Source organism: Podarcis cretensis, assembly GCF_951804945.1.
Source record: "Podarcis cretensis genome assembly, chromosome: 2".
Classification (NCBI taxonomy): domain Eukaryota; kingdom Metazoa; phylum Chordata; class Lepidosauria; order Squamata; family Lacertidae; genus Podarcis; species Podarcis cretensis.
Window position 1 is genome coordinate 83130707 of NC_137171.1, and position 18572 is coordinate 83149278.

Below are 18572 nucleotides of genomic sequence, written 5' to 3' on the forward strand. Positions count from 1 at the left end.
ACCTGACTTACACGAGGTAACATGAAGTCCAGGAAAGTGGGGAAGAATTTCCTCAATTTCTTCCAGGGAGGCAGGAGAAAGTATAAAAATATTCAGGGCTGGGGACATTCTGGAACAAGCAGCAGTGCCTTACCCCTCCTCTTGTAATAGGTTTGCTGCTAGAAACATCACATGTTCCCCAGAATGCCTCAGTTGAAGCCACCCCAGTAGTGTGTTCCTATTCTGCTTCAAGCAGGGAAGTGTATGGGGCCATCCCTGTTCATGCTACTTTGAAGGAGGCCAAATTGGTTTACCCCCTTCCTGTGAATGCCTATAAATATCGTCTTAGAACTATTAGAATAATATTTTGGAAATACAATGCTTGAACATGTGGAATGAGTTACCTCCCACAGTCATGTGAACTACTACTGAATTACTGCATTAACTTCCCTGTAGCTAATGAACCATGTTATTAATTACAGGCTTTCCAAACAAAACAAAACAACATACTGCAAGGCAAATAAAATATTGGCAATAAATGGAAGGGTCAAGAAACTACAGAGTAGCCCCTTTATTCTAAAGCAATTGTGTTTCATATTTACCCTCATCCTTCCTGGTTCTAATTTGAAGCAGTGATGGTGATGTTCTACATCAAGAATGATGGCTTCGGACGTGTATCCCTGATAATCTGCTCACGAGCACTGTAGGAACTCATTGGGTGCTTTATGTACTTATATTTCTTTTTGTTTAACCCTTTGATTCTTTTATGATTAAGTGACCTAAAAAAAGTACAATTAATTAAGTGTGCTAAGCTTTTTTAAAAATATTAAGCTCATGAAACTTTCTTGCATGCCTATCGCTCTTCTGAATCTTAAGAAAATGAGGATCAATTCATGCAACTTTTAGTTTGCAATATCCCCTGGTCAAAAAAACAATTAAGTAGATGAACGTATTTTTAAAACAAGCACAACCAAGTCTTTTGGAGGATGAGAATGGAAATATTTGTAATATTCATCATCAAGAAACTCAGAAGCAATACAGAAAAAGCTCTCTACCTGAACTGTGCAAGTTTCAAGAGGAAGAGGAAGTTGATTAATTACTCTGGGATAGTGATAACTCTAGGATAAGAATGTCCATTTTAGGCTGGACCAGAAGATCATTCTTATTGAAAGCCCAATATTTTAACTGTGTTGCTGGGGAGCTTATCATTCGCCACCTATTATTTGCTATTTCTGATAGACTGTATGCATTTCATCAGACAATTTCCCTTATGATGATTTCATGACTGAAAAAAGAATTATTTTTTTTTAAATATTCATTTCATTTCTGTGTAGGCTACTCCACCCCTCATTTCTTCTCAGACCACAGTGTTACCTCTCTCAAACATATGAATACCAACAAGCGGTTTCCCCCAATGAAAATAAACGCATAAAAGCTCTCATACTTCCTCCCTTACATTTGTAACTTTTTAGTGGTTGGGATGATGGAGATAATAGAACTGATAAGTATCCACTCTAAATTTATAGCAGGGGATAAAAGCAGCCAAAACGATAAAATATTACGGCTATCAGGAAACCAGAAAATGCCCTGGTTTGCCGGGAATCCAAAATATTTTCATTTCGTTCTGTATTATGTTCAGGTCTATTTACCCGAAATGCAAAATGAAAAAAATTTTGGGTGAAAGACGATATTTCAAGAAGGCTTTTAAGTCAATGGCCAGAATCCAGCAAAGAGTTAGGCATGCTGAAGCTCATTGAAATCAATGTATTTAAGCATGCCTAATTCTCCCCTGGATTCTGGCCAAAGTGTTAAAGATGCTAAATGCTGGGTCAAATCTAAACATTTCTTTCCTATACAAATCGCATAATAGGAGGCTGTATTCCCTTTAAATGAATCACAACTCTGTTTAATTCTGAATTTCACACTACCTTGCTCCCTTACTGAGGGGAGTTGCTTTCAATGCAGCTGCTTTAGGAGCTAATCACAGGGATTTCTAGAGAGGATGCAGCAGCTTCTGCAGAGTTCTTAAAATGGGAGATGACCATTACCTTCTCCTTCCTAGCCCTCAGCTGGACCACAGAGCGGCAGTGAGCCAAGGCAGGAGAACTGTGGCCACATTAGCACCATTCCTCCATGTTGAGAAGCGGTATTGTCGAGACAAACTCTGGAAACTTCAGCAGGCTGACTTTGTTCCTAGAACAACAAATGAGGAAGAGGTCATTGGGTGTGCTGTGTGCCACAGTCTCCCCTCTCCTGCCCTAGGAGCAGTAGAGACACAGAAACAGTGTCCATGTCAAATGTCCCTCTTAGATGGCCATGGATGAACCAGCTCTGAGCATGGCTAAACAGCGGAAATAGACAAAATCCACTCTGGATAGGAAATGACAGCAGATGTGGGACACAACTTCCTAAAAAGTCATGAGAAGATCAAGTTAACGGATCAACAAATAAGTGATTCAAAGAGAAGGACAGCCAGTTATGGGAGTGGAGAGTAAGATGATCAAAGAACTTTTTCCCTTCTGGGATACTGGGTGCAGAATGTATTTTGTTATTCTGCATGGATTGTATCCAACTATGTGATACAGTGGTACCTCGGGTTACAAACACTTCGGGTTACAGACTCCGCTAACCCAAAAGTAGTATCTCGGGTTAAGAACTTTACCTCAGGATGAGAACAGAAATCACATGTTGGCAGTGCGGAGGCAGCGGGAGGCCCCATTAGCTGAAGTGGTACCTCAGGTTAAGAATGGTTTCAGGTTAAGAACGGACCTCCAGAATGAATTCAGTTTGTAACCAGAGGTACCACTGTACTCAGAGTAGACCACTGAAATTCCTTGACTTAAGTTAGCTGTGCCCATTAATTTCAATGGGGCTACTCTGAGGATGGCTTTGTTTTTATTTCTGGTTTGATTTTAAAAGGTTGGTATCAGAAACAAAAAGAATAAAAGGACATTCTGATTACTGCATTACTCTTCATAATGACTATGTATGCAGTACTCTGTTGATTAGTGCATACATAGTCATTTTTCTTTAAAATCAAAGCAAAACGCCCATTCCACATTAATTAAAAAGTGCCCTTGGGGTATACTTGTATCTATGATGGGAATGCCCCAAGGTTAAATGCTTTTGGGCTGCTTTATTCCATGTAACTGGAACTATTATAAAATGCCAGGTGGCACCTTCTCCACAACTAGCATTAGTTAATTTATTTAAAGATGATGGCATGTATAGCAAAATTCTGGAGAAACTTGGCGGGAGCTAATCTCAATTATTGGTATGGAAGGTATGAAGCATGGCATTTCTTGAAAAGCTAATGTTCAAATTAAGTGTCCTTAGAGGTCAAAGTAGAAAAATATAAATTTATTTCAGTAAGGTATGATATTTTAATGTGTGTTTATGTATAGGAGCATAGACAGTCTCCATCTGCTTTTAAGTGGAATTGGATTACCGTATTTTTCGCCCTATAGGACACACTTTCCCCCCTCCAAAAACGAAGGGGAAATGTGTGTGCGTCCTATGGGGCGAATGCAGGCTTTCGCTGAAGCCTGGAGAGCGAGAGGGGTCGGTGCGCACCGACCCTTCTCGCTCTCCAGGCTTCAGGAAGCTCTCGGCAAGCAGTGGGAGAGCTGCACGAAGTTGTTTTAATGCACTAGTTTTAATGTGTCAATATGCTATATTGAAACGCCCTATATAGAAAACCAACTTCACCATGTCCCTCATAAAGGGGAGCTAAACCAATGTGTCAAATGACAAAACCATGACATTTGCAAAGGTTGAGGATTTTTAAATAACAAGCATTGGCTGAGGAGCTTAGGGTTGTCCTCACCAGTAAAGAGGAGGATTTACAGTGATCTAACTCATGTCTTGCAGTTCGTGAAGAGGACTGATACCATGGATCAAGGCAAACTTTCCCCACTGGCAAAAACACAAAACCAAGATGGTATGATGTACAACCTAAGAAATTAGGCGCAGAATAAAAATTTGAACATAAAACTACTGTTTCCCATCCAAAGGGAAGTTCACATATTGAATGTATTATAAAGAGTCCTCACTAAAGCTGGCAAAATCAGTTCAGTCAAGAGAAAGTGAAAGAGCTGTAGGCAGCGGGCAGTTCTGGATATTTGCCATTAATTTCAAAGCAGCTGGTTTGAGTCTCAAATGCTACTTCTTTTAAAACAAGGGAGGATGGCAGTGGGTGCTTTCTTGATTGCATTCACAGTTAGGTCCCAGGAGAAAAATATCACCTTGAAATTTAGATCAAAGGCAAAAGGTTCTGGCCTGCAGTTTTTATTTTCAGACTTTCCAAAATGATATACAGGGAGAATATCCATATTTCTCAATGTCTAGCTTAACTTTTAAACCACTTACTTACTACAGCACTTCAAAATTACTTATTTTGCACCAGGACCACATAACACCGGTCCTGAGAGATCTGGAGTGGCTCCCAGTACGTTTCCGAGCACAATTCAAAGTGTTGGTGCTGACCTTTAAAGCCCTAAACGGCCTCGGTCCAGTATACCTGAAGGAGCATCTCCACCCCCATCATTCTGCCCGGACACTGAGGTCCAGCTCCAAGGGCCTTCTGGCGGTTCCCTCATTGGGAGAAGTGAGGTTACAGGGAACCAGACAGAGGGCCTTCTCGGTAGTGGCACCTGCACTGTGGAACGCCCTCCCTTCAGATGTGAAGGAAATAAACAGATATCTTCTTTTTAAAAGACATCTGAAGGCAGGACTTCCGGGTTAGCGCGATCGGCTAATGGCGGATTCCCTCCGAGCTCCGGAGGGAATCGGCTCTGCTGCAGATGGGTCTCACCGCGACGGCGACGCGGGGACCCTTAGAAACCGCAGGCGCGGAAGCCTGCGGACTTGGTGACTCGGTGGGCACCTCAAGCGCCCCCCCGACCCACGAAGAGCCTTTTTAAAGGCTACGGAGAGGGTACGGAGAGTGGCGTGGTGCTGTGAGTAGACCACTACTGCAGTGGAGCGAAGCCGCGAGCCATGGCCGGAGAGCGCTGACTTTTTTCCCTGAAATTTGGACTTGAAATAACCCGTGAGTAGAATGGAATTTGGACTTTAAAATTTTTACCTTTAAATTCGGTACGACCGGGGGATGTGCTAAAGGGAAGTCCGCACCCCCTCTATTTACAAAAGATTTAAAGCAAGGATCGGAGAACTAAGGTGGAGAGATCTTTTTTTTTTCGGTACGAGTTAAAAGACATTAATTCCATGAATTTGACAGAAGAAGATTTGTGCTGGAGAGTAAGAGTCGAACTTTAGAAGCTTTTGTCTAACCCCCCCCCCCTGACCCGGGAGTGCCCCTGTGTGTGAGCTGGAGGAAAAGGAACAAGGAGTTTGACAGCTGTCAAAGGAGCTGTCAAACGGGCAGTTAAAGTTAAAAATTTTTATTGTTTAACATCTCTCTGGACTAAATTTGCTATATTTGAATTAAAGTGCTTGGGAACAAAGTAGTTACAAATAACAAAGCAACAGATTGTTGGGAAAGGACTATTAAGTAACTAGAATCCCCCTAGGGGAAACTTTGAAACATTACAATGGCTACAGATGGAAAATTACAGGCAGAGATAGAAAGAATGTTTCTTCTCGTGGGAATACTGCAAGAGCAAAGCATGGCTATGAACAAACAACTTATAACCTTGAACTCTAAAACAAGCAACCCTGCTGAATGCATAAAGGATCTGACTGAAACAAAATCTGCAGCTGAACCAGAGGAGACTTTTTTGGAACTGGAGGAGAGGGAAGAAGGAGTTAAGAAACTACAGGAGAGTACCAATCTGAAGCCTACACTGCTAGAACATAAAGAAGAAGATCTTGGGATTACCAATCTGCGAAAGATGCGAAAGTGGAAAGAGGAAGCCCATGGAACACTTGGAATACTGGAACTTAAAAGAAACAAGAAATATGATTGGGGCTTCCTCTTTGAGTATGGGAGATCAGTTGGCTTGTTGCAGCAGCTGTTACCAAGTATTTTGGATGGAAGAAAATTTGATGAGACTGTGCCAGAGCTCCTTCGAGAACTGAGGACCAACAAAGAGGGCTACCAACAAAACCGGCAGAGAGAGACTGACAGAGATTTGAAGGCCTCTGATGTGAGGAATCCAGGCTAAGAACTGTTTTGTGGACATCTATTTGGGAAGGGACAGAAACCGGGGTAGGGAGGGAGGGGAGAACAGAATTTTAAAACTTTTATGACTTTTGTGTTTGGCTATTATGACCTACATTCAATATAAAAAGGGGGAAATTCGTGGAAGGGAATTTGGGTCGACCTTAGAAAAGAACTTAATATTTATAAGAAAATTGGACAAGTAAAATTTGGCCAAGTAATAAGAATTAATTTAAAAAAAAAAAACAATAATATGTTAAAGAAGAGAGATAAGAACCTGCTGAGCTAATTATTGGATTTGGGATGTATGAAGGGGGGGTGGGGGGAAGTCAGGGAGTGGGGTTAAGAAAGTAAGGTTATGAAATTATACATGTTTTGTTTTTGTTTTCATCTGTGTGTGTTTTTAAAATGTGAAAACCCAATAAAAATTACTTAAAAAAAAAAAAAGACATCTGAAGGCAGCCTGTTTAGGGAAGTTTTTAATATTTAATGCTGTATTGTTTTTAACATTTGAGTGGCTGGGGGAACTCAGCCAGATGTGCGAGGTAAAAATCATAAATAATAATAATAATAATAATTAATTATTATTATTATTATTATTATTATTATTATTATTATTATTTATTAGTAACTGTGACAAGAAATTGTTTTCCTCCCTGGATCTTAGATGTGTTGCAAAGGCTGCTGGAAGCTAAATGGTTATACATACTAGACATTGATAGAGGCCAAGGATGCGTTCAAAACCTTCCTTTGTTTCCATTCTTGAATACTCACTTGTATGGCCATAATTCTATGTACCTGGCAGCCAAACATCATCAGCATCTACAAAGAGCAAACTAATCTACAAAGAGCAAAAAAAAAAAAAAAAAAGACTACAGCAGTGCCGGTAACATGTTTGACTTGAAATAATCTATGCTCCTCAAAAACGCAATTTAGTTTTACTGTTATTGCTAACAGGGTAATTCAGCTTGCTAAAATGAACAAGCACCACATCCAGTTTTGTTCCCCCCAAACAAATATTTCACACTGTGTGATAACAAAGTGAAGGGACTTCATCCCTATGCAGAAATCCATGTGAACTCAGATGCACATCTGGATATCTTCAGAACACTGGCTTTCCAAGGAAAGGGAGGACTCAACTGTAAGCTGCCGCGCATGCACAGATTAGCCTCCTCTTTTGATTTATGAGCTGGAGGGTCCCTTATGTGTACCACTTCCATTTCATTTTCATTTTTGCAAATGGCAGGCACTAGGGACAAAGCATCAGTTGCAGCTCCCCCCCCCCAAAAAGCAATATCTAATCACAAACTATCTACATGATTTTAAAAAACACTAACTTCTTATGGCTCATATATCCAAATAAAAGTACAGCAGCTGAATGGAAGGCCATGAAGGCCTAAATGAGGTGCTAAATTTAAAATATTTGCATCAGGTATTGCCAGCAGATTCAGTGATGCAAAGATTTAGGATTATGGGATGCTATGGGCATATACACCCACCCACCCACACAGAGAGAGGGGGGAGAGAGAGTTCTCCCATGCTCAAGGACTGTTCCATTCACATCACCCCAAAGGAATGCATTTTGGCATAATCAGATGGGGAGCCTGCATATGGAGTTCAGCAGATGGGTTTGACGGATGCATTTACCATAGAAGGTGGGTGGGTGGATGGATTAATGAATGCAGAGGACTGGAGTGTGTTGATCACTCTGTATGCTTCAAGAGGATCAAACTTTGGGGGAACTGCCTTCCTGTGCTTACTTGGCAGCAATCCTTTGGCTTCTGTGTGGATACTCTGAAACAAAGAGTTTAACTGTAATAAAGGGGAACACACAAACACATACACACCCATAAATATGTACATTGGTACCCATTTTATTTTATTTTAGATTGCAAGTCTGCAGATTGATTTTATATAAGCCACTCTGGGAGCCTTTTTGGCTGAAGAGGGGGGTACAAATGCTCTTGATAAATAATAAAAAATAAGATAAATAAAAAATAAGACGTTAACTATGAAAATCCTTTAATAAAAACAACTTAAATATTTATCATTCCGTACAGCATACATATAGAAAATACCCCTCTCCCATAACAGTGGTAGCATAGTAACAATAAAATGATACGCCCATGCACAAACCAGCAGAGAAAAATTAAAAACTTGGAATGCCAACACTCCCCTCCCTAGCCCAGAAATCCCTAACCCAGAAGAGTCAGTCACATCCAGCCACTTTTATTTGCGTATTTATTTTCCGCTTGTATTGTTGTTTTCAACTCCCGACTCCATCCATAAAATAGCCCACAGTGTGATCAATACTGGCTAAGAAGATCAAAGTCTGTTGTACTCCTGTTCACCAACACTCTGAATTAGCAATTGGGTGTCAGTAAAATGACCCTGCTCCCACCCACCCCCAAAACCCACTTTGCCTGCAGGGTGATGGATGAGATTCAAGGCTGGGGTGGAAGGGGATAGAAGGCCCTAGTGAAAGACAATCTTTTTAAAAAATAAAAATAAAGATTGTACTCCAGACAGCATAAAAAGAATTGTTATGGACGACATTGGCTTATTGGTTTATTTTAGGTAAAGGACTGCAATTCACTGTGCTTCCTTCCTATCCAGTAGGAAGCAAGGGTTTGTTGAATGGACTCACTACATGATTTTTGCTCATTATTTACTACTACCTCTTGAGATTTGGCCTTATTGGAAATCTTGCTTTCTGTGGCAACATCTAACCCCTTTCTATAAATATAAAGTTGGAGTGGCTTAATATAGTTTTCAAAGATTTCTTAGCATACGATTAAATAGTGTGGATGATAGTTTTCTGGTATTAATCTATGATTATATTTTAAATAGTAGCATCAGGTTGCCTCTTTTTTAAAAAAGGCTTTTTTCGTGGTCACTTTCTATGAATGGTTATGAAAACAAATGGCAAACCTTAAGAATGTTAAGGAATCTCAGTTTTCTACTCATTTTCATGATTGCTTTAAAGGATATGTTTTCCTCAACCTGTATACTCATTATTACAACATTAATTGGAGGTTTTGCCCAGTCACATTTAAATTCTTTAAAAGGTAGTTTGCTTACAACTGCACCCATTTCCCAGAAGAAGCCGAAGGCAGAAATTGTTCCACAGGATCATTTTCCGCTGGTAAATAAAGTAAGTATGGCATAGTAGTAATTGTGTTGGAGCCTTTCCTGATGATGGAACTGAAGCCACACTAGAAGACATCCATACACCATGCAAGACAAATATTTTATTTCCGCTATTTTTGACCCTTAGACACCTATGCCCATGGATGGTTTTCAGACACACCATCATTTTCAAATGCCTTTGCTAAAGGAGGTCTGTTCCTCAGCAATGCCAGAATAGGAGATCACCTGGGAGCCATCTATTCTGAGCTGAGCTCCATGAAGAACAGGGTACAAATATAATAAATGAGCATTTTGATGCTACTGATGTGCTGAGTGGGAAATAACAATGCCATTGTTTCGCATATCCATTTTTTTTAGGGAGGGGGCCCCCAAACATTTCCTGGATTATCTGGTTGCTAAGATTTGCTGTACTTAGACGGCCATCATGGTGAATTTGAATCACTGAATTGCAATGTGGTTAGGTACATATATTTAGGCCATTTTCTGCATAATCAGTTTTCTGCATAAGAAATACAGTTGTTTATTTCTTGAGCATAGGTTTGGACAGAAGAGAGGCATATCCCATTCACAGTAGCTGGGCAGTGGATCACAGCCTTATTTAAACTTAAAAATGAAATGGCAAAGGTACAGAGAGGGGTATACATAGTGCTGAGAAAGCGGATGGAGAGATATTTTTGTCACTATCTCAAAATACTAGAAGTCAAGGACATCCGATGAAGTTATTTCTTGGAAGATTTGTGATAGACAAAAGGAAGTACAGACGACTCTCAACTTGCACACACTTAACATGCGCAATCGCAGCTTTGCATACTTGGCAGCCAGCCAGTCCACAATCACACAAATTGAACACACGCATAGCAGAGAGCTTAAAAGCTCTTTCTGCACTGGGCTTTCCTGGTGTGGAAAGAGCTTTAAAGCTCTCAGATTTGCCTACCAGGCTCTGAGAAGGTATCTCACGGGCTCTGGGGAGATTCAGGAGATCTTGTGGGGCTGTCTGAGATGTCACAAAGGCCTCCAGAACCCATGCAAGAGTCTCTCCGAGCCTAGTAAGCTAGGCAGAGAACTCAAAAGCTCTTTCTGCTCTGGCTAGTTGAGGGCATCTTGTTTATCTGCCCCCCTGCCCCATCAAATTTGATCGTAAGCATTTTTACCCACCCCCCAATTCATCTATATTTATCCAGCATATCAAACTTAAGAGGCCAGGGAAGGTGATTTGTCTCTATCCTTTCAATTGTTCCAAGTCTGCTGCTCTACATTCTACAGATACGTGACTTCAATTTTTGCTTCTTTTACTCCAGACTAGAACCAGGGTTTGGGGGACCTTTGGCCATTCTTTCCTCAATGCCACTCTTTCCACATGAAAGAGGCAGGATATGCAAAGTGATAATTCTATGAGGCTTCTTGTAATCTACTGGGATATTCTGTAGATTGCTTGCTCTGTTAGGGTGGTGTTCCTTTTGCTGGTCTGGGGGCCCTGGTATTTCCCACACTTGCCACCTTTCAGGAACCAGGTCCAATTTTGCTTCAGACCTCAAGGAATCATCTTATGTTCCTGGATGGTGCCTGCCATGTTTCTGTTCTTTTCCTTGAGCCACCAAGCACGCAGAAAGCGCACACCAAAACACATGGGAAAGTAAATCAAAATGTTTGTGTAACAATTTTGCTAAATTTAAGTCCGTACTCTGTGTGCAAGAGTGGGGGATGTGTGTACTGGAAAGCTCTTCATACTGTAGCCAGCCAGACGTGTTGTAGCTTGTGAAAGTTTTTTCTTAACATGGCAAGAGAAATCTTGCTTGTGAATAACGTTAAGGATATCAAACCGCAAAAGCGAGACCATTCAGGCTTAAGGTTAACTATCCACATAGTTTGCACACCACTATGGTTTCTTTTTTCCACCGTGGTATGAGTTTGGGGTGATTTGTCAGGCGCTCTGTGGCTTTTCTTGGGACTTGTATAGTTACTTGGAATATGAATGAAATCTTTTTTAAAAAAAGTTTTATTAGGAGTGTTTGCCATCTTTCAGTTCAGTACTGGCTAAAATTCAAAGCTCCCAAGCTGAGAAAATGGCATATATAATGTGCTGCAAGGAGAGAAATTATGACAAGATTTTCAGCCTAAGCAACATGTTTTGCCTGTAGAAATACCATTTCTCTCCCCTGGTAGTAAAAACCTAACCTGGGTTGGACTTTTATGCAATGCATCTGAGCCCAGACTAAGAGAGCTCCCCCAAACCCTTGGTTCTGATGAAGGGTTAAGTCTAACAAAGGGTTGTAATATTTTGTGCTTGTTCTTGGGCTGGGGGTGATAGGAGCAGAAAGGGATGAAAAGCAATGAAAAAGAATTCATCAGTGAAGACCTTAGTCCTCTTCAGTGTTACATCATGTGTAGAGAAGGAAGCATGTGAGGATATGGAGGAGTGGGATGAACATGCTATCTTCACCTTCCCATCCCTGTTTTTGTAGCCTTCCAACTTGTGGAAGACAGCTGTATGATGCCGGGAGCCCCTCTGTCCATACATTTCAGAACACTATGGATACAGGAGACTCCCAGCTTCTTACAGCTTCTTACAGTTACCCTCCATGATGGAAGCAATGACAGCAAGAGTGCAATTAGTTTGACCATCCTGGCTTATCTCCGTGTATTTTCTTCATCACGTTTGCAATGCCTGAAGAGGCTTCTTGGATTGAAATAGACAGCTCTGGATCCTTGGATTATTTGGGCGATGCCAGGAAAGCCTCTTTTTTATTATTATCACTGGTATTTCTTCATACTTTGCTTTGGTTCTTAAGAAGTAGAGCTCCTCCTTCTCAACGAAACAATTGAACATGCTGATAGAATCTATAATTTGAGATACTGATGTTGTACCGAATTATCTCCCTAACATTGATGTACTCTAGTTTGGTAAATACGTAACGCATAATCTCAGTGAAAGAAAGAAAGTATTATTATTTTTTAAAGAACTTTATTAGTATTTTCCACACAACACCAACAACACGAAAGGTATCAAAAGATAACAATACACAACACACAAAAAACAACATTCGAAAACTAAAAAAGATAAAAAACAAAACAAAACAAAAAAACAAACAAATCCATATCTTACAAGTTAATGTTATAAACACTAAAACAACAACAACAAGACATTGACTTCCACCAATCCCACAGCACCTCCTTTATCTCTCATTCTGTCTTCCTGTTTTCCTGTTTTCTTTATCCTCTCTATCCTAACATCTAGATATAAATCCTTCTTTCAGTAAGAAAGTAAGTATTAATGTCACCAAATTTCACCAAAACTTACACGAGCTACAATTCAACATGTTCATAAAGCACAGCACATTGAGATCCATTTCGCTATTTGTTCTAGATAAAATGGACATTAATATCAGAAGTTAAGCACCAGTTCCATAGCAGTGTAACTCTCTGGATATATGTGGAATGAGTCTTCCTTTTTTTTTCTGAAGGAAACCTGCCAGTTACAATAGATAAATTTTAAGATTTTAATCGCAGACACTGTTTGCTGAAGTGACTGCAGGATTGGGAGGGCTGCAAAGTCATGTAAAATGGCATGTTAAATCTTGGCACTGTAACAGCCGCAAACTGTTTGGAGCCTCAGTTGCATTTCCAAGGATAAGGCAGGAAGCCTGAAAACACAGGGGCCGCAATCTGTGGGGAGAGCGCATACTGTGGGTGGTAGTGGTAGTTTCTCTCCCCCACCCCACCCCGTACTGTATATGCTTTTCTATTTTCCTTTTGGACTTGCTTGCTTTGGCTGCTTTGAGTTGAAATCATGCTGATAGAATCACTTTGGCTTGGAGGTAATTCCATTTCCTGTGTCTCCTATTCTACTTCTTACAAGAAACGACTGGTTGTGTTTGCACAGAGACATGCGCCAAGGTAAGTTGCAACCTTGCAATTTGCTGGTATGAAGCAAATATGCACAGATGTGAGGCTGCCCTTAACAATGACCCGGGCGGTTCAGTTACTGCAGAAGCCAGTGCAGAACCCTGACTGGCGCAGCGAGGGTGGCCTATATTACACTTATTTTGAAAGAATGATGGTGCCTGCCTCCTCAAGCCCAGCACTGATGCTTTCCTCTGGTGTCCTAAATGACTTGGGAACCAAACCCTTAAGAGGTGCTTCTTCCCATCTCAGCCTGCCTGTGTCTTACGATCTTCTGATGCAACCTGCTCCAAGGATGGCTTTATTAAATTTGTCTATAGATGACAATAGGGATGCAGGTGGCGCTGTGGGTTAAACCACAGAGCCTAGGACTTGCTGATCACAAGGTCAGCGGTTCGAATCCCCGCGACGGGGTGAGTTCCTGTTGTTTGGTCCCTGCTCCTGCCCACCTAGCAGTTTGAAAGCATGTCAAAGTGCAAGTAGATAAATAGGTACCGCTCTGGCGGGAAGGTAAATGGCGTTTCCGTGCGCTCCTCTGGTTCGCCAGAAGCAGCTTAGTCATGCTGGCCACATGACCCGGAAGCTGTACGCCGGCTCCCTCGGCCTATAGAGCGAGGTGAGTGCCGCAACCCCAGAGTCGATCACGACTGGACCTAATGGTCAGGGGTCCCTTTACCTTTACCTTTATAGATGACAATAAGAATTTATTGTATAAGGACCTACAAATCTTTTTCATGCCTGCAGCTAGAAATATAATACAATATTGGAAAACAGCTACTAACTTAATGCTAGAGGCATGGTGGAGCAGAATAGTGGCTGGAGAAAGTAATGAGTATCTTAGAGCACTCAGGAAAACAATTCAATTTTGAAACTGTGTGGTGCATGTTTATTCAATATGGCAGAAAGGGCATGGTTGCCCTCTCACCACCAGTTACCCATGGCTCACTTTGGGACAGTCTGTTAAGGTAGAGATTAGAAGAAACCTACTTATAAATGTAAAGTTTGACTATTTACATGGTTTATACATGGAATGTTTCCTGGGGGGTGGCAGCATATGGGGGACATTTGTGATATGTATTTTTAGAAACTGAAAAATAAAAAAGTTAAAGTGGGGGGAGATCTTCTGCAGAGGCCTTTCTCCAAGTACCTTCTTTAATATCAGTAAGTCACAAAAGGCAGGACCTTTCTGTGGTGGCATCTGGTGTTCACATTATATTTTTGGCACAAAGTTAAGATTTCTCTTTTTTAGTTATAGGCACATGGGATCAAGCCATCTTTCCTCATACAGTTCTGCCCCATATTTTGCCAAATTTTGGGACCCATCTTATTCCTATGATCATTTAGTTGTTTTAAACAGTTTTTAATATTGTGTTTTCATTGTTGTAACTCTGTGACCTTAGGGTGAATGGTGGGTAATTATTATAATGATATAATTATAGTAATAATAATTTCCCAGGAAGGTACTGCACATGATGACATACAGTCACTTCCTGAGATATTTTACTATGCAGCGTGGAGCTTAAAATGTATTTAATGTTTTTTTAAAAGAACTACCGGTATATGGACCATGAACCGCCTCATAAATACAGCAGAGATGCAATGCATGGTTCAGTCTGTCATTTATGTGGCTTAATCTACTGATTAAATTTCTGATCTGTATAAGGGTCAGTGTGTGTGTGTGTGTGTGTGTGTGTGTGTGTGTGTGTGTAAAATGGGAAGGGGACTAAGGTGGCACTGTGGTCTAAACCACTGAGCCACTTGGGCTTACCGATCAGAAGGTTGGTGGTTTGAATCCCTGCAACGGGGTGAGCTCCCGTTGCTCTGTCCCAGCTCCTGCCAACCTAGCAGTTCGAAAGCACACTAGTGCAAGTAGATAAATAGGTACCGCTCTGGCAGGAAGGTAAACGGCGTTTCCGTGCGCTGCTCTGGTTCGCCAGAAGCAGCTTAGTCATGCTGGCCACATGACCAGGAAAAACAGTCTGTGGACAAACGGCTCCCTCGGCCAGTAAAGCAAGATGAGTGCTGCAACCCCATAGCCGCCTTTGACTGGACTTAACTGTCCAGGGGTCTTTTACTTTTACCCTTTTACCTGAAAATGGGAAGATGCACACCAAAATACAGGTGTCCTCCCCATGCCCATTTCAGAGTAGGGAGCCCTGTGTTACCAACCTACAGGGTTGGCCTTTACATGGTTGCATGTGGTATATTTTCACCCTGTCCTCAGTGCTGTTCTGTAGGAAGCTATTGAAAAAGCCAATGGGTCAGGAGTCAGGACAGTTTACTGGGGATGAACACCACTGGAATGCAGCAGAGAAGAGAGGAGGTGGCTTAACATTGCAATAGATGTGCTATACTTGTCAGTGGATGTTTTCAGGATGGGGCTGCCAAATTTGAACTGAGACATTCAGGTTCTTAGTCAAGTAAGATGAAAGAGTAAAAAAGCCAGTTAAAGCAAATTATTGCATTTTTTTTCAAAATTCTAAGCAACATTCCTTCTCATGTACAGTTGTACATTTGTCAGCCTGTATGCTTTGACATCAAAGGAATACTAACTATGAAATATATGATTGTGTTATATTTCATACTTAGCAAAAATGACTTCTGGATGTAGGTCAAAGTCCCTCATACAATGGATAGCAACAAAGTGGGGCTTCTGTCATGCCATCAGTACAAAGTCAAGTCTATGCTTGATGAACCATAAATATTTCAATGGACAGTGTAGTTATGTGACTTCAGTAGAGAACTATGATTGCATAATAAGTACTTGAATGCCTATTTTCAATCAATATTTTCAGAGCAGTTTGCCTTGGTTGTTAAAATACAAAAATATAAATTTTTAATTTTTTCTATGAATGCTGTAAAAAGGTCAAGTTGAAGGGACCCCTGACCATTAGGTCCAGTCGTGACTGACTCTGGGGTTGCGTGCTCATCTCGCTCTATAGGCCGAGGGAGACGGTGTTGTCTGCAGACAGCTTCTGGGTCATGTGGCCAGCAGGACTAAGCCACTTCTGGCGAACCAGAGCAGCACATGGAAACGCCGTTTACCTTCCTGCCAGAGCGGTACCTATTTATCTACTTGCACTTTGACGTGCTTTTGAACTGCTAGGTTGGCAGGAGCAGGGACCGAGCAACGGGAGCTCACCCCGTCGCGGGGATTCAAACCGCCAACCTTCTGATGGGCAAATCCTAGGCTCTGTGGTTTAACCCACAGTGCCACCCGCGTCCCTCATAAATGCTGTACCTTCATGATAAATGAATGTTTCTGCAAAAAAAAAAAAAAGGGTAGAATATTGAAATCCTTATGTACTATATCTACCCTGTGCAGTGGATAAAGTGTTATGTATAAATTGTTATAATTAAAGATTAATTTATACCCCACTTTTTCCTCCTGGAAATCAAGGCAGCTTACAGATAAAAACAAGAATCTCTAAAAACAAGAGAACGTTTCTTGACAGATTCTTGCACAAGCAGAAGCACAAGGGCTTCTGCTTGTGCAGTGAAGCTTTCCCCCTCCCTTCCTCTCCTCGCTACACCCCGAAATTGGCTCTGGATGGCCCATGGACCAGTGCAAGGGGGAATCATTTTGTCTAGTAGGCTAGAATGCTTGCCCTAATGGCACAATATTGAATTCCTTCCTTGACTTTGATCCATTAGGCATCTGTTATTTTTATTTTAGTGGGCAACATATCATTTGTTTTGTCTTTTGTATTTATGATTGGCTTATTGTCAAGTCACATTTCCTCCCTCAGAGTCTGGATCTCTTTTTATATCCCTCATTTGGGATAATCTTCTACTTTTAAAAAAGAAGCGGAATTACCTTTTAAAACTGCCTTCTATTCTATTCATTAACCTTGCTGGCATCCTTTTTCGACTTGTGTGGTGTAACTTTCATAATCTGTGGTGTACATTTTTTGCCCCTGAACTTGTATTATAGTGGTTTTGAATGACCACAAAGCTTCCTATGCAAATCTTGTGGGAAAGCAGTAATCTGGTGATCAAAAAACCACAATACAGTGCAACCCATATGAGATGAATCACAGGTTGAATCAGAGTGTGCTAGATTGCAGTTTATGCTGGTGATGGAACACCACACATGCCCACAAGAACTCTTCAACTCAAAAAGTAAAGAAAGGAGGATTGGATGCAGTGCCTGGGGAAAGTAACTAATTTTTCTAAAGTTTCTGTGAATTGGACCTTAAGGCAAACCTTGTTCTGGCTACTTGACGCAAGCTGATTTATTCTAGGACAAAAGTAAGAAGATTGGAATAAAACATTAATATATTTCTTACAGTTGGATGGTTTGATTTAATTTACCCTGTAGGTAGATTCACATTACTGCCTTCTCTATGAGGACATAGTTTTGTGAAGACTCATCCAAGGTATGCGAATTGCTTCATACTATATTATTACTAGTACTGTTGTTATTAAATTTATTAACTGCCCTTTACCCCCTAACCCATCTACAATTTTATCAAGGTCAGAGCGGGTCGTGGGGTATTTGGATGGCTTGGAGGGAACAGGAAGATGGAGAGGCAGGCATAGGGTAAGGGAATTGTTGTTTTCTAAATAATAATAATAATAATAATAATAATAATAATAATAATAATAGTTATACCCCGTCCCAGCTGGCTGGGTTTCCCTAGCCACTCTGGGCAGCTCACAATAGAATATTAAAAATATGATAAAACACCAAACATTAAAAACTTCCCTAAATAGGGCTGCCTTCAGATGTCTTCTAAAAGTCAGATAGTTGTTTATTTCCTTGACATCTGATGGGAGGGCATTCCACAGGGCAGGTGCCACTACTGAGAAGGCCCTCTGCCTGGTTCCCTGTAACCTCACTTCTCACAGTGAGGGAACCGCTAGAAGGCCCTCGGAGCTGGACCTCAGCATCCAGGCTGAATGATGGGGGTGGAGATGCTCCTTCAGGTATACTGGGCCAAGGCTGTTTAGGGCTTTAAAGGTCAGCACCAACACTTTGAATTGTGCTCGGAAACGTACTGGGAGCCACTGCAGATCTCTCAGGACCAGTGTTATATGTTAATAGAAATGTTAATACAGCATTATGTTTTTATGTTGCGCAGCAATGTATAATATATATTCATGAAAGTGTAGTTTATAGATAAATATAGTTTGTTTTATATGGATAAATAAAAATGCACTATTCACAGTAATCATCAGAATGAAAATATTTCTCCTTACACGTGGTTATTCCCATACAGCTCACTATCCATTTAGAACATCATGGGGGAAAAACCCAAAAAAACTTTTAACGACTTAAACACTATCCCAAACAAGAGATTCCAAGGGGACATGAAGAGGATATAATAATGAGCCACTGTCAACAAGGATTTATGATTATTATTCATATAGCTGAACCATATGCTCCAGCTACTGCTATGATCTTGCTAGATTTGGTTCC

At 40.9% G+C, this 18572-nt stretch overlaps 1 long non-coding RNA gene across 1 annotated transcript in view; it reads right to left on the minus strand.

The window, feature by feature from the left end:
- Positions 1–3848: 3848 nt before the first annotated feature.
- LOC307209738 overlaps positions 3849–18572 on the minus strand; it is a 38664-nt gene continuing 23940 nt past the window's right edge. The window contains exons 3-4 of the long non-coding RNA XR_013835736.1: positions 6875–6922; positions 3849–3894 (exon numbers count right to left, since the gene is read on the minus strand). This is a non-coding gene — a long non-coding RNA (uncharacterized lncRNA). The remainder of the gene's footprint in view (positions 3895–6874; positions 6923–18572) is intronic.